The sequence below is a fragment of the Plecotus auritus genome (genome assembly GCF_963455305.1).
Source record: "Plecotus auritus genome assembly, chromosome: 6".
NCBI lineage: Eukaryota > Metazoa > Chordata > Mammalia > Chiroptera > Vespertilionidae > Plecotus > Plecotus auritus.
Genome location: NC_137773.1, coordinates 114114290 through 114139301, shown reverse-complemented (window position 1 = coordinate 114139301; position 25012 = coordinate 114114290). Strand labels below are relative to the sequence as shown.

Here is a 25012-nt window from a genome sequence, read left to right as displayed (position 1 = left end):
CGGCTTGAGAGCCACATGCGGCTCCCGAGCCGCGGTTTGCCGCTCTGTTGACTAATGAGTTTGCTGACCACTGACCTAGATTCTCGATTCCAATAATTACAGGCTGTTGTTCCTTGTTATTAAGCCCCTATCCCAGTGGTCGGCAAACTCATTAGTCAACAGAGCGGCAAACCCCAGTTTGCCGACCACTGTTCTAGTGTAAAGGAAGTTTAGCTTATAAATGTAGTGAAACCTGCTTTAAATATACTTGTATACAATGTTTGTGCCAGATCTAATCTCACCCACTTTTCCCTTTCAACTGGTGGGTAAGCTGTTTTGCAGTGAGGTGTGTTGAAAGGTGTCATGCCACCTGGGCATGGCCTTGGGGTGTGACTCGGGTGGAGCTGGGAATAGGCATCCATAGGAAATGAATGGGCCACAGTGCCGGAAACCGATCATTGTCTCACTAATAGAAAGGTGTGGACAAGGAACCTTGGAAGGCTGATCAACCTTGAAGCTCTGATAGGTCAGAGCCAACCACTCCCTATCTAATTGAGACAATGGTAGCTGAAGCAACTTCCCCACCAAATAATCATGTAAATCCTTACTGATAAGATAATCTGCTTGTTACTGGAATTGCCTGCCTAAGGGCAATGGGTGAATTCCAAACCTGAATAAAAGGGATGGCAAGGCCAAAGCAAAGCGTAGTCCTCCCACTAGAGTTGGGCTTCTGCCTGGCCCCCATTTCCCAAATTAGTATTTTTCTAGTCTCTTTCATTTGTGTGTGGCCTTCTCCAGAACCCGAACCCTGAAACTGAACCCTGAACCACGTGGGACATGAAAAGGGGTTCCCACACCACAGGCCACCCACGTGGGTGCAGGTGGTTTGGGAGTCGCCACAGGCCACAGCACCGCCCTCTCCTTACAGTCCAATGAAAAGACAGTTTGTAAAATGCCTGAAATTATTATGTACTAGTGGCCCTGTGCACAGATTCGTGCACATTGAAAGGAAAATAATTAGAAGAAGTATTTTAATATTGCTATTTGCCCTTACTCCCTCAGTGTCTCGGAGCCAGGCAGTGGCCCCGCTCCCCACCTTGGCCTGGCACCACCCGGTCACCTGCTCCACCATCCTGCCACTGTCTCTTGTTGGTGCCCATCTGGGCCTGGCAGTACCTCCACTGCTGCATGGCCAACGTGCGCCATGTTCTGCGCTGCCCCCTTGTGGTCAGTGCACGTCATAGCAAGCAGTCGAACTCCCAGGTGAATGACCACCTGAGGGGTCAATTTGCATATTAGGTTTTTATTATATAGAATGGTGGTATGGATCTTCATTTTGAAATCAGGTTTGTCCTTCTGTAATGAGGTTTTTTTGTTATTTTATTTTAAAAGGAAATGATATCTGCTAAAATGTTACCTGTTTGGAAAATATAGAAAATACTAGAGGCCTGCTGCACAAAATTCACCATCCCTAACTCCCAGAAGAAGCTGCAAAATTCATGCACAACAGTGGGGGGGGGGGGTGTCCCTCAGCCCTGCCTGCACCCTCTCCAATCTGGGACCCCTGCCTGCTTGATCGCCCCTAATCGCCTCTGCCTACCAGCCTGATCCTCCTAACTGCTCTCCCCTGCCAGCCTGATCCCCCTAACTGCTCTCCCCTGCCAGCCTGATCACCCTACCTGCTCTCCCCTGCTGGCCTGATCCCCCTAACTGCTCTCCCCTGCCAGTCTGATCACCCCTAACTGCCTCTGCCTCCCCCCCACCCCCACCACTGTGGCTTTGTCTGGAAGGACGTCTGGAAGGATGTCTGGAAGATGTCCAGTCTAATTAGCATATTACCCTTTTATTAGTATAGATGCTACAGATATCATCTATATATACTAGTATACCAGCAAGAGGGATTAATTCAACATCTTTTTCTATTCCATATCATTTGGGAGAAGGGAACAATGAAACCATTACCAGTTTTGAATTGGTAAAAACATAATGTGACAAAATAAGCAAACATATCCAGGCAGCTTAGATCATTAGGGCCTCTTTATATGCTATCTTTAAGAACTCATTGGTTTTGCCTGTGCAAGTGCCAAAAAGTACTTCTTACTCCTTTGAGAAAAGAAATGGGATGAAAGAGAGAGAAAAAAAGAGCAGCGAAGAAAACCTGTGATTGGTGGGAGTGTGAGGAGGAGGCCTGGAGGGAGGAGCCTGGAGAGAGGGGCCTGCAGGGAGGGAGGGAGGGGCTTGGAAGGAGGATGGGTCTTGGAGGGAGGGAGGAGGCCTTGAGGGCGGGGCCTAGAGGGCGGGGCCTGGAGGGGGGCCCTGTGGGGAATGCTCAGATCCTTGATAGAGCTGAGTCTGAGTAAAAGACAAAGCCCAAGCACCATGGCCACAGGGCGGGTCCCAGGGCGCATTTGTGGCGCTTAACTGAGTTGCGTCTGTTATGCTTGAATGGCGGGCTCATGATGAAAAAAGAGGAAAGCACAGTTAGAAACCGCAGCTGCTGCTGACCCTCCCCAAATTGTTGCCATGGAAACCACACTCCACTTTATATATATATATATATTTATTTATTTATTTATTTATTATTGATTTCAGAGAGGAAGGAAGAGGGAGAGAGAGATAGAAAGAAACATCAATGATGAGACACACTGATTGGCTGCCTCCTGCACACTCCACACTGGGGATCAAGCCTGCAACCTGGCAGCCTTGACCAGGAATCGAACAATGACCTCCTGGTTCATAGGTCAAGGCTCAACTACACTTTTCAGCCAGAAGGAGTGTTTCATGTGCTTGGCTGTTTCAGGTGAAGGTGGGCTCTTCCTTCCCAGTCACTAATGCCGTGCGCTGACATGGGAAGTCCCTGTTGGATGGTGAGAGCTCAAGGAACGTGAAGGAAAGGGTCTGGAGCTACGATGAGAGTCTGCTGGGCAGCAGTGTGTGTGTTAGTGCAGGCACCCTGCGTGGCTGCGGGGAGCTGACATCCAGCGGGAAGCTGGGAGGAGAGATGGCGTGGAAGTCGGTCACCCAGGGGGCTTTTCTTCATCCCTAACTCCCAGAAGAAGCTGCATTTCAGAGGATGCATTCCAGTTCCCCACCTTGCTTGCTGCAGAAGCCTTCATCAGGGGTTCAAAGCCTTTTGTTAAATGGAGATGAACATACCTGCCTTCTGGTATAGCCATCAAGATGAATTAGAGTGTGCTGAAACAGACTAACACAATAATCATGGTAATGACACTAACAGCCACTGTTATGATGCATTATGTCCTCCTCAAGTTCCACATGTGGGAGCCCTCGCCTCCCTTGCCCCCGGCACTTCAGAATGTGACTCTCTTTGGGGAATAGGGCCTGGAAAGAGGGAGTAAGTTAACATGAGGCCATTGGGGGGACCCATTTAATCTGACTGTGTCCTTCTAAGAGAGAACATTGGGGCACAACAGAGAGACACCAAGCAAGCTCCTGCCCCGAGGAAGACCAGGTGGGGACAGCGAGAGCAGGTGGCCACCTGCTGGCCAGGGAGAGGGGCCTCAGGGTGAGCCTCCCTGCCCACATGGGACCACAGCCTCCAGCCTGCAGAGGGTAAAACACACACATCGTTTGTTTAGATCCCAGTCTGTGGTGCCATATATTTATTTATTGATTTCAGAGAGGAAGGGAGAGGGAGAAAGATAGAAACATCAATGATGAGAAAGAATCATTGATCAGCTGCCTCCTGCTGGGGATCAGGCCCACAACCCAGGCATGTGCCCTGACTGGGAATCTAACTGTGACCTCCTAGCTCATAGGTCAGTGCTCAACCACTGAGCCATGCTGGCCGAGCAGATTTCTAAATTCTTTGCATCATTTTATATATGAACCATCAGAATATGAGGATCCCAGTTGCCCCATGTCCTTGCCATCTTCTGGTATCGAGAGTCATGGCACAAAAGTGTATTTTGTACTTCATTTGAGCGTCGCTCCATTAGATAATAAATACACAAAGATGAGAGGCGATGACAAGCCGTCTGGGCTGACAGCGTGGGAGAGAGACACGCGGGAAGCTCGGACATGGGATGAGAATGTTTTTGTGCTGGAAGAGCTGGCTGTTGCCTGCACTGTGGCAGGCACCTCCCCTCCTGACAGGCACTCACTCCTGTTTCGGAATTCACAGCTAAATGCCTGGCATTGATAAGAACTTTTAAAGATGCACCATCTTGCTCGGCCAGTATGGCTCAGTGGGTGAGCATCGACCTATGAACCAGAAGGTCACATTTCAATTCCCGGTCAGGCACATGCCTGGGTTGTGGGCTCGATCCCCAGTGTAGGGGGTGCAGAAGGCAGCCAGCCAATCAATGATTCTCTCTCATCGTTGATGTTTCTCTCTCTCTCTCTCTCTCTCTCTCTCTCTCTCTCTCTCTCTCTCTCTCTTCCTCTCTGAAGTCAATACAATATATTTTAAAATATGCTCTGATTCCCAAGGTCCCACTGGCTGGTCAACACCCCCCATGGAAACTCCGCTAAAGAGCGGCCCTTTCTCTCTGCTGGTGATGGATTATTTCTGTTCTCTCCTTGGGGCACTAAGCCCGCCCTGTGGGTATTTTCTGGGTTGTATCATCCAACGTCTACCCTCCCGCGGCAGTGACAGCTGTTCTTACAGTAGAACATTCCTGACTGTTTCTTCATGTCCACAGATCCTGGTTTCCATCCACAGCTGGAGCCACTGGTGCCACCCACGTGGCTGTGGGAGGGACAGCTCCTTCCTCCTGTTTGCTCTCTCTGGCGTTTCTGGGCGGGGTTTTGAGCTGAGAGATTTTGAAATACCACGTCCATTTATGTGGGCTCTAATGTACAGTGATTTCTGAGTTAGAAATGGGCTATAAATAGTACGTTGATTTGAAATTATAAATATGCTGCTGACACTAGAAAACAGTCCCTCCTTAAATTTCAGTTTCTGAGAAAGCCCCTCCCGGCGAACATTCTGGGCCCCACAGGGACCATGGGCGAGTGGGGTTCCCAGCCCGGAAGCAGGACCGCCCAGCGCCAGCAAGAACCCCCACTCTTTCCTGAAATTGTGTAGGATAGAATTTAAGGGCTTAACAACTAAGTGAGAATTTAAAGAGGACATTTTAAAACTCAGGCCATTCATTCCCTCCTATGTTGGGGCAGGGGACTTTAGACTACAAAGAAAGAGTGGAATTACCCTGGATGAAGCATCTGGTGGAGTTTGTTTGTTTTTTAACATATTTTTATTGATTTCAGAGAGGAAGGCAGAGAGAGACAGAAACATCAACTGGGGATGGAGCCTGCAGCCCTGACCTCCTGGTTCCTAGGCCACGCTCAACCACTGAGCCACGCCGGCCAGGCTGGTTGAGTTTTGCTATTCTTCCTATGTAAGCATCTCAGCTTTCCTTCCTGATTAAATAACACGGGAAGTGGGAGCATTGTCAGTGTTCATACACCCATCTCTCACACAGGGCACTGCATGGCTTGTGGAACGCCAGCATCATGGGAGCTGGTGTTTGTTCTTCAGCTAACTTGCTCTGACATTTTGGGGAGCACCGAGCACCACAGAAATGGAGTGACTGACAGAGTGGTAGCCTCACCCTCTGTGACTCACTCCTTCACTGGGATGTGTCTGTGGAAACAGGACCTCCTGTCGGGTGGGGCACCCCTGGGAGGCGAAATTTCAGCGAGCCCAGGGCAGCCCCAGCAAGAGGGCTCTCCCACCCCCATCAAAGGCTGCGGCTCTGATCCCGGGGGATGGGGGGTGGGGGAGGGGGTGGAGGTAGGGGGGGTGTGAGGTGCAGGTGTGGAAGACACTGGGTCTGAGGCTGTTTCACCTGAAGAAAGCTCCTCTTGCTTGATTTTGTTACACAAGGATTTGGCTTTTCCGAAATGTAAAAGATGGAAAAATCCAATGACCACCTGTAGCTGTCTACATATCTAGTCCCTGTGGAAGATGACTGTGAAATGACAAAGGTCATTTCCAAACTGGCATTAATTTACATGTTTTAGTGAAGTGCCGCTGGTATATTATTCCTCAGATAATAGAGCAATTAGAAAACCCACTATGATTATGGCCAGTTTTAATTGTATAAATAAAGCAGAGAGAACAGTGTAATGAAATCCAATTAGTCATCAACAAGACACAGAGATTCTGGAAACTTTCTCCTTATGTAGTAGATGCTCTGAACCATCCGCAGAGGTCACGTGACTCTCAGGGTTCACCTTTGAGGCTGCAGCGGGGGGGGCGGTGGTCACCCCCTCTTCTCAGAGGCCCTTTCGCCTCTTTCCTATGTGCCCTGACACCGAGCTGCCCGCCAGTGCCAGGTCTCTGTGGCCGCTCAGCTTGTGGCTTCATTATAAAGGGGCAGGGAGGGGTGAGGAACAAACACTTTGCGAAAAAACACATTTCCCTTTGTGCAGTGGTCCAGATTCCACAGAACACGACTCGGTTAGGCCACACGCCGCCTGTGTGCTGTTTGCTGTGCAATATTTTATTCCTATAGGCCCCTCCCCCCCCCCCCCCCCCCCCAGTGCATGTAGGCTTCTGTGCTTTCTCTTTCATTAGGCAGTCTCCTGGTTTTTCTTTTCCTTTTGTGTCTGGGGCTCTGCGTACATTTTCAGGTTTCATTGGTGGTTAATTTCAGAATCTAATGAGAAAGAATTCCAATGAGGAAGCAGGCAATCACCGCCTCCTTCCACTCAGCCTTCAGGGAAGAACGTAGGAGTGGGAGATGCTGGGACCCCAGCGCGTGGCCCCGAAGTCCCTGAGAACACCCCAGGCCAGTGGTCGGGGCTGCATTAGTGTGGCCTCCGCATGGGCCATTCCAACCTGCCTGCCCTGGTCTAGTAGGTGCTGTAGTAATAACCCCGCCAAGAGGCAAGCCTTTGACCTCTGGGTTCTTTAAAAGTAAAAACACACTGTTTTGGGTTCTCTCTCTCTCTTTTTAAAAAAAATATTTTTATTGATTTCAGAGGTGAAGGGAGAGGGAGAGAGAGAAACATCAGTGATGAGAGAGAATCATTGACTGGCTGCCTCCTGCACGCCCCACACTGGGGATTGAGCCTGCAACCCAGACATATGGCCTGACCTGGAATCAAATCCTGTCCTCCTGGTTCATAGGTTGATACTTGACCACTGAGCCACACTAGCCAGGCTGTTTCAGGTTCTCTTAGTCAAAGAAATACAAGAGTATTTCACTCTCTATTTAAACCTCATGACTGAGTGGTGTACATGGAACAGGACTCTGTTAGGTTAAGTCCCCAGTACCCCAAAGAATGAGGAGAGTTTCATAGAAACATCCAGGAGACTTCCTTAGAGCCCTCCACCAGGCGTGCAGGAGCCACCTCCACAGCGCAGGAGCTACCTCCATGGCACAGGAACCATCTGCATGGCGCAGAACTCCCAGGGGATATCCCGCTGTGTCCGGGGATAGCAGCTTCTCATTTCCAACATCTCAGCTTCATGAGGGCAGATTTTCCAGGTGAGAAAGAAGTAGGAAATGTCCAGGTTGTGGAGGTCTTTGTGAGCAGGTAGAAGCAGTCCACAGCCTCCCTGTAATAAATGGGAAACTTGAACCTCAGGATCCCGACTCGTAGCTGCTGAGCAGATGTTACTTCAAGATGGTGATGAACACTGTCTGCAAACTTTCCTAGTTGACGGTTCTGTTGTGAAGTCCTGTGTGTGTGACCGGGACTGTGTCAGGAGAACGGGAGAGTCAGAGAGAAGTCCTGGCCCAGAAAGGAGGAGACAGGGATATGTCACATGGTGCCCCAAATTCAGCCTTGAGGTGACACGCTGCTTCACCACATGGATGAAGTATTGAGCTTGTGCGAGGGAGTTAGGATGTGGACCTGCTCTGTTCAAACGCTCACTCCACTCCTGTGTAGGTGTGTGACCCTCCACAACTCAGTCACAGCATCTTTGTTTCCTTGTCCACACTGAAAGGAATTTTAGAGACAGGACAGGCAGTCAGGGAAGAAGGACGGTTCATGGGGGAGGAATGTATAGGGGAGGGCTTGGAGCCGCCAGAATGCTTATCTTTTATAGAGGACAGAGGAATATTACAAGATGAGGGGAAGAGAAAGAGGGGGGTACCAGGTGAGCTTTGACCTTTGAAACTGATACTATGCAAGAGGATGACCCATTAGGGAAGCATGGGGGTCCTCAAGGAAGGGTCCAATTAGAAAGGGTCATGTTCAGACAAAGAGCTACCAGCATACTAGTATATAAACCGGAGACAAAAAGACTCAAGACAGGTTTAGATTTTTTCCCATTTTAGAGAGAGAGAGAGAGCAGGCTTTTCCCATTTGGGGGAGTTTGTATATGTTTCCAATAAACTGCCACATTTTTATTTAAACTCTTTTAGTCCATATTCTTCAAACTTTGTGAGATAAGAACCCACAGGGGGAAAGTCTGTGCCCCAACTCCACATATCAACATCTATGACAAGGATGATAGAGTGTCCAGAGTTTGTTGTGAGCAGGAAGAGAATGCAATGGTCTGGTACACAGGAAGCACTTAATTTCAGCGTTGACCGTGACATTGAGATATGGAGATCTGAGGCAGGTTCCTCACCACACTTCCTTTCTCCTTGAACAGCTTGCAACGTTGATTTGGAACAAGTATTTAATGTGTTCATTGACTTCATGTCTCATAAACTTGAACTTCAGCACCGAGGGGTGAGGGGAGAGCACGCCATAGACTCACGCAGGGACCTCCACTCCCCCTGGAGACACAGCTGGGGCCTCTCGGTAGGATCTGTGAGGGTCGTGAAGGAGGGCACTGGGTCATAAGACACGACCCAAGTTCGGTTCTTCCAGCTCTGACTCCGTCAGTGACTGTGCGGCTTAGTATAAGTATAGGCTTTACCTTTACTATGTTATATTGTAAATCAGTGAGCTAAACAGAGGACGCCATAGTAAGTCAAATTAATTTGGAGTCCTTATTACGTTAGCAGTCTCAGAGGAATTGTTCCCAGAGTCTGAGCAAAATAACATGGAGGAAATTTTCCCTTTATACCTTCCTAGCTTCTTTGTCTCCCAAATATGGAATGGGGCTTCCGGACCTTGCAGAGGCTTTGCAAAAAAACAAAAACCCCCAAAAACAAAAAACCTATGTGTTGGGATGGGGCTGTGAGACTGTATCTCAAGGCCTGGCCTGGCACCAGTATTGATAACTTGTCTGGGGGTTGTATGGTTTATGGCCTTTCCAAAATGGGAGTAGTGCTTAAGTAAACAGGCCTTGCAGGACCAGATAAGTGAACTCATTTCCCCTATTATGTGAGCAAGCGTGTTTACAGAAGCCAAGAATAGCAAAGTTAATTCACAGAACAAAGCACCACTTTAGTAGAAAACTTCAAACAGCAGTTTTTACAACATAGAGGTTACTGGAACAAGATGGCCTCTGCTTCAACTACACAATCACTGTGGCCATGACAAGCTACACTCCTCTCATTCCATGACTTCCGTCCAAACACACGAGATGCTTCCATGTGTAAACTCAGCCTGGCAGTAACAGTATGGGCTTTTCTAAATACAATTTTCATTGATGATGCTATGCCAGTTTTCAAAGTACTTTAAAAATATACAGGAATTTTACTTTAAGCAGTCATATTACATCAATTTGTCTGTGGCAGATCTGCTATTAAATCTTTACCTTTAACATGTCTTCATAATTGTTTAGTTTCAAGTAGAAATGATAGTTTTACATCAATTCATTCACCCAACTCTTTAGTTTTATATGCTCTCCCCTTACCCTCTTTTCCAAGTTCATTCAGAGTGGAATCCTCACTGTGGGTCAAGAAGTGTGGTGTCACACATGTTATTTTATCAAGTATCTTCCATTGTTCACAACAATGCCTACATCTCACAAGGGCATAGGAAGTAAACAAATCATCAGAGGTAACATTAAAACAAGAAAGAAGAAAAGATCACATGCCTTTTATTTTTTTAATGTATTATTTTAAAATATATTTTTATTATTGATTTCAGAGAGGAAGGGAGAGGGAGAGAGAGATACATCAATGATGAGAGAGCATCATTGATTGTCTGCCTCCTGCATGCTCCACACTGGGGATTGAGCCCGCAACCCAGGCATGTGCCCTGACTGGAAATCTAACTGTGACCTCCTGGTTCCTAGGTCGACACTCAACCACCGAGCCACACCAGCCGGGCTCACAACCTTTTAAGTAAGCACACTCGATGGTGGACATGAAAGGCACAGAGACTTCTGCCAGGAAGGGAGAAGAAGGCAATGTTTCTACAGAAGGGAAAGCCAGGGCTCAGAACCCGTGCACTGGGACATTCTGTCCACACCACCACCCCCCCCGCCCCGGCTCTCTACAAATGGAAACTTACAGAGCAAGAGTCCGCCCAGCATCACCCACACGTTCTGATTGAGAATTGACATAGGACACGGGCCTTTCACAGCTGCAACCACGTGTTTGATTTGCTCCTCTCTGAAGAGTGGATGGGAAGAAAGCTTTATGGAAGGAAATCTGGGCCAAGCAAACATATGGCCATGGGATTCCTTTCAGATGAAGTCATTTTAAACTGGGATTCCTCAGAGAATTTATTCTCCATGGAGTCTGAGAGCGCATCCTTAAAATCCAGTCATGACAAAGGGGAGCAAGTGATCCTTCCCAATCCGAGAGAATGCCCAGTACGCGTCTCAGAAGGGAGTTCTGGGAAGGGCTCCGTACCATTGGGAGCAGCAGATGGGTCTGTGGGCTTTGCCAGGAGAGAAGCAGTGAGGCCTGTGGGGCTCAATTGTGCAAACACGAAGATGGGCTGTGTCAGCGACTGGCGGACAGGAGCACAGGCAGCCTTGCAACTGCCCCCCTCGCCCCTCACCCCCCATCTCCATCGCTGGGATGTCCTGCTGTTTATGTCACCGCACACATGTCCACACTGGCACAAATGTGCTGTCATTATGTCTTACTAGGCACATTGGTTAGACCCTGTTTAAAATAAACAACAACAAAACCACACACACCATTACACCACGCAGCACTAAACATTTTAGCTATTGCTTCAACCCAGCCAAATTCCTATGTTAATATTACCTGGGTAAAGTCATAGGTTAAATTTTATTATAAAAAAACAAGCCTTTGTGACAGTTGCTTCATTCTTTGTCTATTTAATAGCCGGACGTTATTATTACAATGGGTGGCACTCACAGTAGCAATTATGTGATTGCCCCTTAAAGGAAGATAGTCACTATGTTCGTTTTATATTACAAAATAAGGCAACTGGCTTCCTGGATCTCATTTAATCTTTCAAACAAGCCCCAAATGTATATGTTATACCCATTTACCCTTAAAATATATTTTTATTGATTTCAGAGAGGAAGAGAGAGGGAGAGAGAGACATCAATGATGAGAGAGAATCATGGATCAGCTCCCTCCTGCACGCTCCATACAGGGGATGGAGCCAGCAACCCAGGCATGTGCCCTGACCGTGAATAGAACCATGACTTCCTGGTTCATAGGTCAAAGCTCAACCACTGAGCCTTGGGGGCCGGGCTACCCATGTGCCATTTGAGGAGGTGGCAGCACAAAGGGGTGGAGCAGTGTGTCCAAAGCCACACCCCTGGTGATGAGCAGAGCCAGGATTCAAACTCAGGCAAACTCTAACCCAGGCTACAGCCACAGGAGAAGGGCTATTGGAGAAAGTGGCTCATAAACTGTGTTTGGAAACCAGTCGTCACATTAGATGGGAGAACACATGCTGGTGGTGGGGCAACGAGGCGGCCGAAGGCGACCACCAGGTGGAGGAGTGGAAAAGGGGCCAGGCAGCCTGGAGACAGAGGGCTGGACTTCCGTGTCACTCAGACAATAGAGAGGTCACCTGCCCAAGAAACAGTCAATCAGCATCAGGCTTTAATGCGATTCACTGGAAAAATGTCTCTCAAGTTTGGAGGGAAAGCTATTTGAAAAAGACTTCCAGTGTGTATGGAGCAACGGCAAGGCACCCTCTGGAAGGTCTGCAAGGAGGAAGAACACACACCCTCACCGTCCCCAGGATAAAGAAGAACGAGGGAGAGCCTGGAGCACGGAGAACGTGCATAAGGAAAAGATGTGGACAATGAGCTCAGGGGAGCATAAATTATAAAGGTTGCTGTTAATATTATTATAAAGAAGGCAGCTGTCAAATAGTTCCCACATGCGAAGGCCAACAGTGCAATGATGAGAGTGTAAATACACGGTAAATGGTGTGTGGTAGAATGTGGAGCTATGTACTAGGGTTATTCCAACATAACAACAGGAAGAAGGATGGAGGAGGTGACTGGGGATAGAATAAAGCTTTTATCTTAAAATGGGGAAGTAAGCAGTTATTGCTTCTTTATTGATAACATTAGAGAAATATATGTTCACATTTAAAGTTATGAAGCTAATATTAATAGTTAAAAACAAGCTGTAGAACATCTGAATCATTAGAGAAAAAACATGAGCTGAGAAACCATGTTCATTGCATAAGGATAAAACCAAAAACTAAAGAAACATAAAAAATGCCAAGGAACTCCAAAATAAAATCACAAACAAACCTATACAATTTTAGAATAAATATGATCCGGTTAAAAATTATATTAAAAGAAATACATTATAAAATCATTCAACGGTATACTGTTTATGAGAAATACAAAGTGAAATATTAAACTAAAAGAAGGTTAAAATCAATATTGCAAATTGCAATGACCCAGTCATTGAAATCACAAAGGCTCCAAGGGCAGCAGTGGGTTAAGTCCATCAAGGAGAACTGTATATATTTGAAAAGGGCCAGTCTATAAAATACAGAGATCACAAACATTCATGTTCCAAATAACAAAGCTTCAAAAGCTGTAAAACCAAAACTATTGAAAGTACAAAAAAAGTAAAAAAGGGGAAGAAATTGTAAGTGAATAAAATAGGTTTATAACCTGAGTCTTTTTTAGGTCAAATAGACTCTATCTATCTATCTATCTATCTATCTATCTATCTATCTATCTATCATCTATCTAATTTTAACAGTGTCACAAATAAATTTTTTTTCTTTTAAAAATATATTTTATTGATTTTTTACAGAGAGAAAGGGACAGAGAGAAACATCAATGAGAGAGAAACATCAATCAGCTGCCTCCTGCACACCCCCCACCGGGGATGTGCCCACAACCAAGGTACATGCCCTTGACTGGAATCAAACCTGGGATCCTTGAGTCCACAGGCCGACACTCTATCCACTGAGCCAAACCAGCCAGGGCACAAATAAAATTTTTATTAAATTACTAGAGGCCTGGTGCACCTAGTCCTGGCCAGTGATCAGGGCCGATCAGGGCCTTCCTTCCCTTGGCTGCTGGCTGCCAGCTGGGGCATTCCTTCATTCTGCACCACCCCTGGTGGTCAGCACACAGCATAGCGAGCAGTCAAACTCCCAAGGGAACAATTTGCATATTAGCCTTTTATTATATAGGATTCTTCCCTAAGGTCCTTGTCTGCTACTAGTCACAGACCGTGTTTCATAGGGTCCCCGCACATCCTCTGATGTTCCTTGTCTGGACCGATGGGCCACTCTAACATCACATTTCAGAGATTCATCTGGACATCTGTACCTGTCCCAGGCTTTCCCACCTTCCCTACAACTATCTTTATGTGAAAGGCAAGTAAACAATTTAGCCACTGGTTAGTAGCATGGACCATGCTCCTAAAGAGGGGAAGAGGGGGTTGTGCTAGAGATCTATACAAAAAGCAAATGTATTTTCTAGTTACAAGGCGCTGGTTGTGCTATGGAGTGGGTCCAAGCACAGATGGTATTGGACAGGAGGACCTCTCACCTGGAAAACTTCTGGATGCTGTTCTGAGTGATGAGTGGGGACTGTGAGCAGTACTGACTATAGCAAACAAAATAGGGTGGTGTTCCCTTTTAATCTAATATTTCATCTGTTTTTAGCTTCCATTCCTATCAGGGATGGAGTCTTCTTTACGATAAGTATTTCACACCCACTTCCCAAGACCTTTGGCTGTTGAATGCTGACCAGTGTAAAATATCAACCACAGTCAGACATTAAGTAGAGAGGACTCGGCCTAAACTGTGAGTAAGGAACAGACAGCAGCAAGCACACTTACTCGTAGGAGCCAGTGACGGGGGAGTGTTGTGAGATGAGCAGAAACAGAGCCAGAGGGTCCAGAACAGTCCGAGCGCCCTGGGTCCCGAGAGGAGAAGTGTCTTTCCTGTATTATTACAGTCATTTCAGGTACAAACACAGAGAGTAAGTAACATAGAATTCTCAGAGTGTAGCTCAGCCAGAGGTAAGGCCTCTGATTTAGGGAGGGAGATAACGGGGGGGACAGGGTAGGGAACACGGGGGCGGGGTGCGTCCCTGATGGACAGGGAGCTATCCTGCCCGGAGTGGGGAGACTGGGCTAATTGCCCCCATTAAGGGACAGTCTTCAGGAGGCTGTTCTTGTTAAAAGGGTTTTCATGTTCCACCTCCTTTCATCAACAGACACAGTGAGGGCATCTCCAAGGCCATTTATTGCACATTCAGGGTCAGCACAGCCAGCAAATGCACTTCTATTCACAACGGCGCTTGGTTGTACCATGTAGTGGGTCCAAGCACCTTGTAAACCGAATGGATGGCAGTCCAGCCTGGGGAGAAGCCTGTGCTACCTGTGGGACCTGGTGTGGGGGGTCCTGGCTCCCTGTCTGTAGGGCCTGGTGTGAGGAGAAGCCTGTGCTGCCTGTGGGACCTGGTGTGAGGAGAAGCCTGTGCTGTATGTGGGACCTGGTGTGGGGAGAAGCCTGTGCTGTATGTGGGACCTGGTGTGAGGAGAAGCCTGTGCTGCCTGTGGGACCTGGTGTGGGGAGAAGCCTGTGCTGTATGTGGGACCTGGTGTGAGGAGAAGCCTGTGCTGTATGTGGGACCTGGTGTGAGGAGAAGCCTGTGCTGCCTGTGGGACCTGGTGTGGGGAGAAGCCTGTGCTGTATGTGGGACCTGGTGTGGGGAGAAGCCTGTGCTGTATGTGGGACCTGGTGTGGGGAGAAGCCTGTGCTGCCTGTGGGACCTGGTGTGGGGGGTCCTGGCTCCCTGTCTGTAGGGCCTGGTGTGAGGAGAAGCCTGTGCTGCCTGTGGGACCTGGTGTGAGGAGAAGCCTGTGCTGCCTTTGGGACCTGGTGTGGGGAGAAGCCTGTGCTGCCTTTGGGACCTGGTGTGGGGAGAAGCCTGTGCTGCCTGTGGGACCTGGTGTGAGGAGAAGCCTGTGCTGTATGTGGGACCTGGTGTGGGGAGAAGCCTGTGCTGTATGTGGGACCTGGTGTGGGGAGAAGCCTGTGCTGCCTGTGGGACCTGGTGTGGGGGGCCAGCTCTCTGTCTAGAAATAGTGATATTTTGCTTTCCCAGAGCATCGTTCATCCCCAGACTCTCCGCCTGCCTGCCTGTGACGCCGTGTCCTGGCCGTTCTCACTCTGTAGGTTCCAGCCCTGCTAAAGGCATCGTTTACATTTCCACACGCTAGAGAGTGATTTTTATCCCATTTGCAGGTCAGTAATTGTGTTTTTAGAAAGAATCAAAAATCCATTTGGGTGGAGTTTCAGGATCCGGTGGTCAGTGGGTGGTGCTGCGCTGGGTGCTGTCCCAAGGCGACTGGGAGCAGCTGACGGGGCAGCTGTGACCGGTTGGGCTGCACTTAACCTGAGACGAAGCTTTGGCTCCTGTGTGACTGTGGCCTCCCCTTCATGTCCGCCCTGTAGAAAAGCATGCACCTTGGCCGCTGCCCTCTAGCCCCCTCTACCCGGCAACAGAGGCGATCAGAGCGGAGCCAGGATGTGAATGGGGCGTGAGCTCTTTGAGGGCAAGAACTGAGCTTTCATTCATTGATGGGCACTTCTGGCCTGCTGGTTGCCCTAGTAAAAGTATAGCATGGCCTGCCATACAGAGCATAGGCAAATATCTCTTCAATTGGATTGGAATTAAATGAGCTGCTCATATAAGCAAGTTGTAACTGCAAAGAGGCACTAAAATAATTACCCTGAAGATATTTGCTATGAAGTATCTTTTATTCTCTATTACCATGGCATTCAGCCCCGGAAGAAAACGCGACGTTTCCTCTGTTTCTCTGAGTCAGTACTTTGAGTCCATGGAAGACGTAGACGTAGAGAATGAGTTTATAGAGTGGGTCAGAGGGCCCAGTCCCACTCCTTTTGCGGAGGAGGCCATCCCACCCTTTCCTGGGCTGTGATCAGGGCAGCGATCATTAGGGTTCAGTGTAGGATTGTGGCTTTGGATCTGCGAGGTCACGGTGAAACAAAGGTCAAGAATTCTCAAGATCTATCTGCAGAAACAATGGCAGAGATGTTGGCAATGTAGTTGAAGCCAAGTATGGGGACCCCCTCCCCCTCAGTGATGCTGATTGGACATAGCATGGGTGGGGCTATTGCAGCCCACACAGCATCATCCAACCTGGCACCAAGCCTCCTGGGCCTGTGCGTGATGGATGCTGTGGAAGGTACAGCTATGGATGCTCTTCACAGCAGGCAGGACTTCTTTCGTGGTCATCCTAAGACCTTCAAGTCTCTGGGTATGCAATTGAATGGAGTGTGAAGAGTGGCCAGGTTAGAACTCTGGAGTCTGCCCTTGTCGCTACTGTTGGCCAAGCCAAAGTGTGAAGGAATTACAAGTCCAGAAGACTCAAAATCCGTAGTGGAAGGAATCATAGAGGAAGATGAAGATGATGAAGAAGGAAGTGAATCATCAGACAAGAGGAAGAAGGAAGGTGACATAGAGACCAAGAAAGACCATCCACACACTTGGAGGATTGAACTGGCGAGAACTGAAACATACTGGGCTGGCTGGTTCCTCGGCTTCTCCAATCTCTTCCTTGGTTGTCCGGTTCCTAAATTGCTGCTCTTGCTGATGTTGACAGATTGGATGCAGATCTGACTATTGGCCAAGTGCAAGGGAAGTCTCAGATGCAGGCTCTACCTCAGTGTGGCCACGCAGTCCATGCGGACACCCCAGACACGGGAGCTGCCGCTGTTGCCACTTCCCTGATCTGGAACAGGTTTGTGCAGCTGCCGCCACCTGCGGTGGGTTCAGGATCACCTGCAGGAGAGCCACAACACAATGACTACTCTATACAAGAAATAGGACTTTTGAAGGCATTCGGGAACCAGGTGGAAACCTCTTTTGTGAAGAGGCACACTGAGTCCGGGTCCTGCCTGCTTTTATTCACTTTGAATACACATTTGCCCTTCAGCAATGCATACAGGCAGATCAAAGGTAAACTTTGGTAAACAATGTAAAGATCATCAGGTCAGGAAATCGCCTGGAGCCATCGCCATCATGGCAGGAGCAATCTTGTGCTGATTTCTGCTGAGGATCAAGGTCCATTGGCCTTCCAATGTCTCTTTTGCACTTGCATGCTAATGCTGTTACGCAGGAGCCCATCGGTGGATCCCAGCATGTGTTTCCTGGCTGTCAGTGACCTGCTGTCCTCCCTGCCCTCAACATTGAGCTCTGTTGTAAATACATCGCACCAGAGGCCACTGTGATGCCCTGCCTCCTCCTCGCCAACCTGCCCGGCCATATGACAACGGCTTCCTGTAGATAGGCATCTCCAGATAGGACATTCACAACCCTAACCCTTTTGTGTATTTCTGTCAAAAGCATTGTTTTCCAGGGCCTTTGACCAACATCAGCCTCCCTAGTCAAAGGTTTCCAGATCATCCCCCTTCCCTGTTCAGGGGTCGCCTGCCTTTCGGAAAAAAGCCTCCATCAGAACCGCCACGGTGCCTCTTCTGGCATCAGGTGATGCACTGGGTTCAATGTCCCCCAGGCTCAGAGACCGCCATTCCTTGATATTGTTCTTGGCATAGATCTGCCCTACCTCAAGGTTTGGGCCATGCATGGGGTAGTCCTTGAGTTTATAAGAGTGGTTATTTTCCTTCCAGCTGCTTCACCACCGCACTGCGGCTCCCGCTGCCCCGCACCTCTTCCAGGGGCAGAAGGGCAGGCTCCTCAGCCCAGCTCTTCTGTGACTGTGGTGGGTGATACACATCCTCCTCCACCTTTTCACGCAACAACTTCCTATCCCTGTTCTGCTGCACGATCGGGAGTCTGGACCTACTTTGTTTTTTTGTTATTTATGATCTTGTTAACATACACATCTCCCAGCCTTTATCGATATAGTCTTTCTCTAATAATAATAATAATAAAAGAAAAGAAAGAGTAAAAGTAGAAAGAGAACCTTAGAACCTTGTCTTGCATCCAGGAGAAAGTCCAATGACAGAATTGTGGCACAGAGGCAGTGTGCCGGCAGGCTAACTCGGGGTCTCTCTGCCACTCCAGCAGGACACGTCTGTCCTCCTTCATGGGTTCCTAAGTGCAGGGTGGGATGCAGCACCGGTCATGCAGGGCCAAGGGAAGCAGGGGCCAGGCTTCCAGGCTCCGTGTGTCTCTGGAAGGTTTAGGATTTGCTCAGTGGCATCTGTCAGGCCCTACATTAGGGAATGACATTCCGAATTAAAAGTTGAGGGTTTAGGTAAGCATACAACCTTGGGAATAATAGAAAGTACGATATTAAAAGCTCTGTTTCTAATTGCAAGTCTCATTTTCTGTAGACTTTCACCGCATCCACATTTCACTTAATTCTGCATATTCACATGGAGTGAAACCAGTGATGTACCAGAGGCCTGCTTCCTGGAGCCTCTGAAAAGTGTATTCCAGGTGTCAGAGCCAGGCAGGACCCCGGGAGAAGCCTAGTACAGAACTCTGACCAGGCACTTGCTGGAAGTGTCTGTGTGTTCCAGATGCTTGTGTGTTCCGACACCTGTTTGTTCTGACGCCTGTGTGTTCTGATGCCTGTTTGTTCTGACGCCTGTTTGTTCTGACACGTGTGTGTTCCAGATGCCTGTGTGTTGGACGCCTGGGTGTTCTGGACGCCTGTGTGTTGGACGCCTGTGTGTTCTGGATGCCTGTTTGTTCTGATGCCTGTTTGTTCTGACGCCTGTGTGTTCTGGATGCCTGTGTGTTGGACGCCTGTGTGTTCTGGATGCCTGTGTGTTGGACGCCTGGGTGTTCTGGACGCCTGTGTGTTGGACGCCTGTGTGTTCTGGATGCCTGTTTGTTCTGATGCCTGTTTGTTCTGACGCCTGTGTGTTCTGGATGCCTGTGTGTTGGACGCCTGTGTGTTCTGGATGCCTGTGTGTTGGACGCCTGTGTGTTCTGGATGCCTGTGTGTTGGACGCCTGTGTGTTCTGGATGCCTGTGTGTTGGACGCCTGTGTGTTCTGGATGCCTGTGTGTTGGACGCCTGTGTGTTCTGGATGCCTGTGTGTTGGACGCCTGTGTGTTGGATGCCTGTGTGTTCTGGACGCCTGTGTGTTCTGGATGCCTGTGTGTTCCAAAGCAGAAGCTGAAGATGCTAAGTCAGTGTGTTAGCTATGTGGTGTATCCCCTGAACTGTCTCTTCCTTCTAATTCTGCTGAGAATGATTATGTAAATATAGCCTAATTTATGGCACCTTTCGGGTAAAGTTCAATCTACATTTGCATTTCAGGTGTGGATCTTAGTGTATGTAATGTTTAACTTTTTATATTACACTAGAGGCCCAGTGCATGAAATTCATGCACGGGGGGTGGGGAGGAGAGGGTCCCTTAGCCTGGCCTGCACCCTCTGTAATCTGGGACCCCTCGGGGGATGTCTGACTGTCGGACACCCCTCTCGCAATTCAGGACCACTGGCTCCTAAGCACTTACCTGCCTGACTGCCTAATGCCCCTAATTGCTCCCCTGCCTGCCTGATCACCCCTAACTGCCTCTGCCTGCCTTCCTGACCGCCCCTAACGGCCCTCCCCTGCCGGCCTGGTTGCCCCCAACGTGCATATGACTGGGGTTCCTCAGCCTGGCCTGTGCCCTCTTGTAGTCTGGGAGCCCTCAGAGGATGTGTTCGGGGGAGGGAGCCAAAGCCAGAAGTCAGATATCCTTAGCTCTGCTATGGAGGTGGGAGAGGGTCCCGCCACCGCTGCTGCACTTGTCAGCCATGAGCCCAGCTCAGGGCTTCTGGATGAGCGGAACTCCCACTTTGGGAGTGCACAGACTACCAGGGGGCAGCTCCTGCATTGAGGGTCTGCACCTTAATGATCAGTGTGCGTCAAAGTGACTGGTTGTTCCACTGTTTGGTCGATTTGGATATTAGACATTTATTATATAGGATAATTTTACCTCTTATTTATTTTCACCTGCTACTTTGCCAGATGAGAAAAATTTAATCTTGGGTTGGGGTTCAGCCATTCCTTGGCTCGGTGAGCTCGCAGGAAGTTGTACCAGCTGTTGGAGTGCACCGTGACTCAGTGCCCCTGTATCCAGATGGCACCTGTGACTCAGTGTCCCTCTCCCCACATGCAGCTGTGACTCAGTGTGTCTCTCTCCACATGCACCTGTGACTCAGTGTCCCTCTCCCCACATGCACCTGTGACTCAGTGTCTCTCACCAAATGTACCTGTGACTCAGTGTTGCTCTCCCCACATGCACCTGTGACTCAGTGTGTCTCTCCCCACATGCACCTGTGACTCAGTGTCCCTCTCCCCACATGCACCTGTGACTCAGTGTCTCTCACCAAATGTACCTGTGACTCAGTGTCCCTCTCCCCACATGCAGCTGTGACTCAGTGTGTCTCTCTCCACATGCACCTGTGACTCAGTGTCTCTCTCCACATGCACCTATGACCCCGAGTACTCTCCCCACATGCACCTGTGACTCAGTGTCCCTCTCCACATGCACCTGTGATTCAGTGTCCCTCTTCCCACATGCACCTGTGACTCAGTGTCTCTCCCCACATGCACCTGTGACTCCATGTCCCTCTTCCCACATGCACCTGTGACTCAGTGAGTCTCTCCTCACATGCCAGGGCCAGCCTGACAGGTTGAACCGGGCTGAGGTAGGGAGGTGGGAATTGAGAAAAGAAAGACAGGAGAGTGGGATCGGGAGGACTACAGGTCATCGAGAGACTGCAGCAAGTTTATTAACTGCGTAATGCCTTTTGTGCACAAAACACTGAATAGGAGGTCTGTCAAGAGAAATGTATTCTTTGTTGCTCTTAATCTCTAAGGGAGAGACAGAGCAGAAGGACAAATTCTCAGTACAGCAAATCTCAGTAAATAGTTACAGACTTCTTGGTAAGCTATGAAAGGTTGCTCTCATTCTACTGATAACTGCCATCCAAACAAGCCTGGGAAAACTGTGTGGGTAGGGGACAGCCTTGCTAGTCCCTTCAGGTGCAAGGACCGTGTCAGCTTACACCCGGTCTCCAACACCCACATGCACCTGTGACTCAGTGTCCCTCTCCCCACATGCACCTGTGACTCAGTGTCCCTCCCCTTATATGCACCTGTGACTCAGTGTCTCTCTCTCCACATGTACCTGTGATTCTGTGTCCCTCTCCCCACATGCACCTGTGATTCCTTGTCCCTCTCCACACATGCACCTATGACACAGTGTTTCTCTCTCCACATGGAACCTGTGACTCAGTGTGTCTCTCTCCACGTTTACCTGTGACTCAATGTCCCTCTCCCCACATGCACCTGTGACTCAGTGTCCCTCCCCTTACATGCACCTGTGACTCAGTGTCCCTCTTTCCACATGCACCTGTGACTCAGTGTCCCTCTCTCCACACGGAACCTGTGACTCAGTGTGTCTGTCCACACATGGAACCTGTGACTCAGTGTCCCTCTCTCCACATGCACCTGTGATTCCGTGTTCCTCTCCCCACATGCACCTGTGATTCCGTGTCCCTCTCCCCACATGCACCTATGACACAGTGTTTCTCTCTCCACACGGAACGTGTGACTCAGTGTGTCTCTCTCCACGTGCACCTGTGACTCAGTGTGTCTCTCTCCACGTTTACCTGTGACTCAATGTCCCTCTCCCCACATGCACCTGTGACTCAGTGTCCCTCTCTCCACATGCACCTGTGACTCAGTGTCCCTCTCTCCACACGGAACCTGTGACTCAGTGTGTCTGTCCACACATGGAACCTGTGACTCAGTGTCCCTCTCTCCACATGCACCTGTGATTCCGTGTCCCTCTCCCCACATGCACCTGTGATTCCGTGTCCCTCTCCCCACATGCACCTATGACACAGTGTTTCTCTCTCCACACGGAACGTGTGACTCAGTGTGTCTCTCTCCACGTGCACCTGTGACTCAGTGTGTCTCTATCCACGTACACCTGTGACTCAGTGTCCCTCTCCCCACATGCACCTGTGACTCAGTGTCCCTCCCCTTACATGCACCTGTGACTCAGTGTCCCTCTCTCCACATAGAACATGTGACTCAGTGTGTCTCTCCCCACATGCACCTGTGACTCAGTGTCCCTCTCTCCACACAGAACCTGTGACTCAGTGTGTCTGTCCACACATGGAACCTGTGACTCAGTGTCTCTCTCTCCACATGCACTTGTGACTCCATGTCCCTCTCCCCATATGCACCTGTGACTCCGTGTCCCTCTCCCCACATACACCTGTGACTCAGTGTCCCTCTCTCCACACAGAACCTGTGACTCAGTGTCTCTCTCTTCACATGCACCTGTGACTCTGTGTCCTTCTCTCCACATGCACCTGTGACTCTGTCCCTCTCTCCAGATGGCACCTGTGACTCAGTGTCTGTCTCTCTCCTGGTGGCAGCCACTTGGCATCCTGTTCCTCTCCGCAACTTGTGCCCAGCTGGACAGGATAGGGACCAGAATCATGGCATTAGGATGTGCTCCTCCATTAGGCCTTAGGCAGCGACTCTGAGCAATGTTACCAAAACCTGATTTTTAAGACACCAGAGACTTAGGTTTCAGGATAACTCAACTCTATTTAAATATTACCCAATAATTTTTAAAGAAACTATGATGACAAGCATGATGCTAAGACAACTGAAATATACATTTGTGAGATTTTTTTCCTGCACATCACCAGTTTTTCACTTCTAGTTTGCGATATACTTGTAAATCAATATATTTCTAGAAAGTACTAATTTAATTCAAAATTTAATGGTATGTTATTCTGTCACCTCACTTTCACTTTCGGGTACGCCTGGCTCCCCTTCCCGCTGCCCCTGTGTGTAGGTTTGCTGTGGAGGCTTCATGTAATGCGGCGCCTGGAAGTGAGCGCACAGATGAGGACTTGACCTACCTTGGTGTGGCCACTTTCTTAGGCATTTCCCTTCCTGCTCCAAAAGCTTCCTGCCTGATTAACCACCAGTCTGCATTTGCAGAGGTGCCGTGTCTATGTGAGTTTGGGATAAGAACACAGAAGAAGACAGAAAAGAAGGATCTGCAGTTTAAACATATGTGTCCCTGCGAACCAACAGGCAAGACGGGGAGAGTCGCGTCTCTGGAACAATGCACCAGAGGGAAGATATGGCAAACACTTTCTAGACTTTTTAGTGTCTGAGGGGCCTAAGTGAAGACCCGCAGCTAGACTTGCTGCAGCTGTTGGGGAAAATGCGAGCTCTCCCGTCTGCGTGTTTACAGTGCGGCTAGATGGCAAAGTGGTGGCAGCCTGGAGCTCAGCACGATAAGATGCCAGGAGTGTTACAAACCTGCCACAGGGTGAGGGTTTATCCTGCAAAGAAAGTCTTAATGTCTGAAGAGAGCAGGGAAGGGGAGGGCGGGAGGGGGGAAGCTCAGTAAACCCCAGCTCCTGTTTGCTTAGCAGCCAGGGGTGGACTCAGAGCTGGAACCTGGGTGGCTGGGAGGAGTGACGGTTACAGTGGGGGTGCAGGTGTCGGGGATACCCGCCTGCATCTTGAATTCACGCGGAGCATGAATACCCACCTCATGCAGGAGCTGTCACAAGGTGGTATCGTATTTTACAAAGATGTGGGAAACTGCTAGGCAGGCAGAGCTGGACCCCAACTCGTCTGAGAGTGAGTCGGTTCCAGGAGAACCCTCGGTGCTGACCTTGTTCTCTTTTCTCTCCGGGAGTCCCCTGCCGAGGGCGGCACTTCCTGTCCACGTGGTGCCCAGGCCACTGAGGGTTCTTGGTCGGATAGGAGTCTATTCTTCTCCGTCTCTATGTAAAGTAACAGCACAGGAGTCCTGGCTCCTGGAGGGGCCTCCTTGTTCCCTCCTCCTTCACCTCCTCCTTTTACCAGCACCTCCTATGTGACCCCCAGGATTTATTTTCTTACCGAATGTGCTGCTAGGAACCAAGAGCCAGTGCGCTAAGCGGGTCGGGAGGAGCAGCCCATAGCGTCGGTCACGTCATGCTGGAAACAGAGAAATGAGCTGAGTCCCAGGCCTCTGCTCAAGCAAGTTCTTTAAAGCCATATGAGCTTTTTTAGAAAAAGACGTAGCCCGGCCGGCGTGGCGCCATGGTCAAGCACCGACCTATGAACCAGAGGCCCTGGTTCGATTCCCTGAATCACTTTGTTCCATGCCACGGAGGGCTTGGGAAGCGTTAGTTACTGAAGAGACATTTAGTCTGTCCCAAGCGTATCAGCAGGCATTTTGGGGGTTTGATTCGGGCCCTTTTGTGTAAGCTTGTGATTGCTCTGAACTCACAGCACCAGGCCTTGCTGCTAACTACAGAGCACGCGGTTCCCGCATGAGTGTTGCGTGAGGCGTCATGCCCGCATGGCCACGTGCCTTTCTCCTTCCAGGCCTTGCAGGAGCAGGTGGCCCCATTTCAGGTGCCCCTTGAGGAGGAGCACATGGCAGGAGCTCAGGCGGCCCAGGCTGGCAGCCGGCCTGACACGGAGGCCCTGGTCTGGGGGCCTGTGGACCCGATGAGAGCCCAGTGCTCTCGGGCTGATTGCAGCCTGTGGGGGCCCAGCTGAACGCCCCCCCGCCCCATGTTCCTGCCCATAGATGCTGCAGCAATAAATGCAGGCGTTTATCTGCAGAGCTCCTGGTGACTCTGTTATGCAGAAATACAGCCCCAGTGGGTGTGGCTCAGTGGATAGAGTGTTGCCTGCAGACCAAAGTGTCCCGGTTTCGATTCTGGTCAAGGGCATGTACCTGGGTTGCAGGCTCCTCCCCAGCTGGGCCCTGGTCAGGGCTCATACAGGAGGCAACCAATTGATGTGTCTCTCTCACAT

The 25012-nt window shown here is 49.5% G+C and overlaps 1 pseudogene across 1 annotated transcript; it reads left to right on the top strand.

Moving 5' to 3' along the window:
• Window positions 1-14567: 14567 nt before the first annotated feature.
• LOC308251810 (protein phosphatase methylesterase 1-like) lies at window positions 14568-24751 on the top strand (annotated as a pseudogene). Its single transcript has 4 exons — window positions 14568-14639; window positions 15682-15756; window positions 16013-17016; window positions 24575-24751. The product of its transcript is annotated as a protein phosphatase methylesterase 1-like (transcript).
• The last annotated feature ends 261 nt before the right edge of the window (window positions 24752-25012 follow it).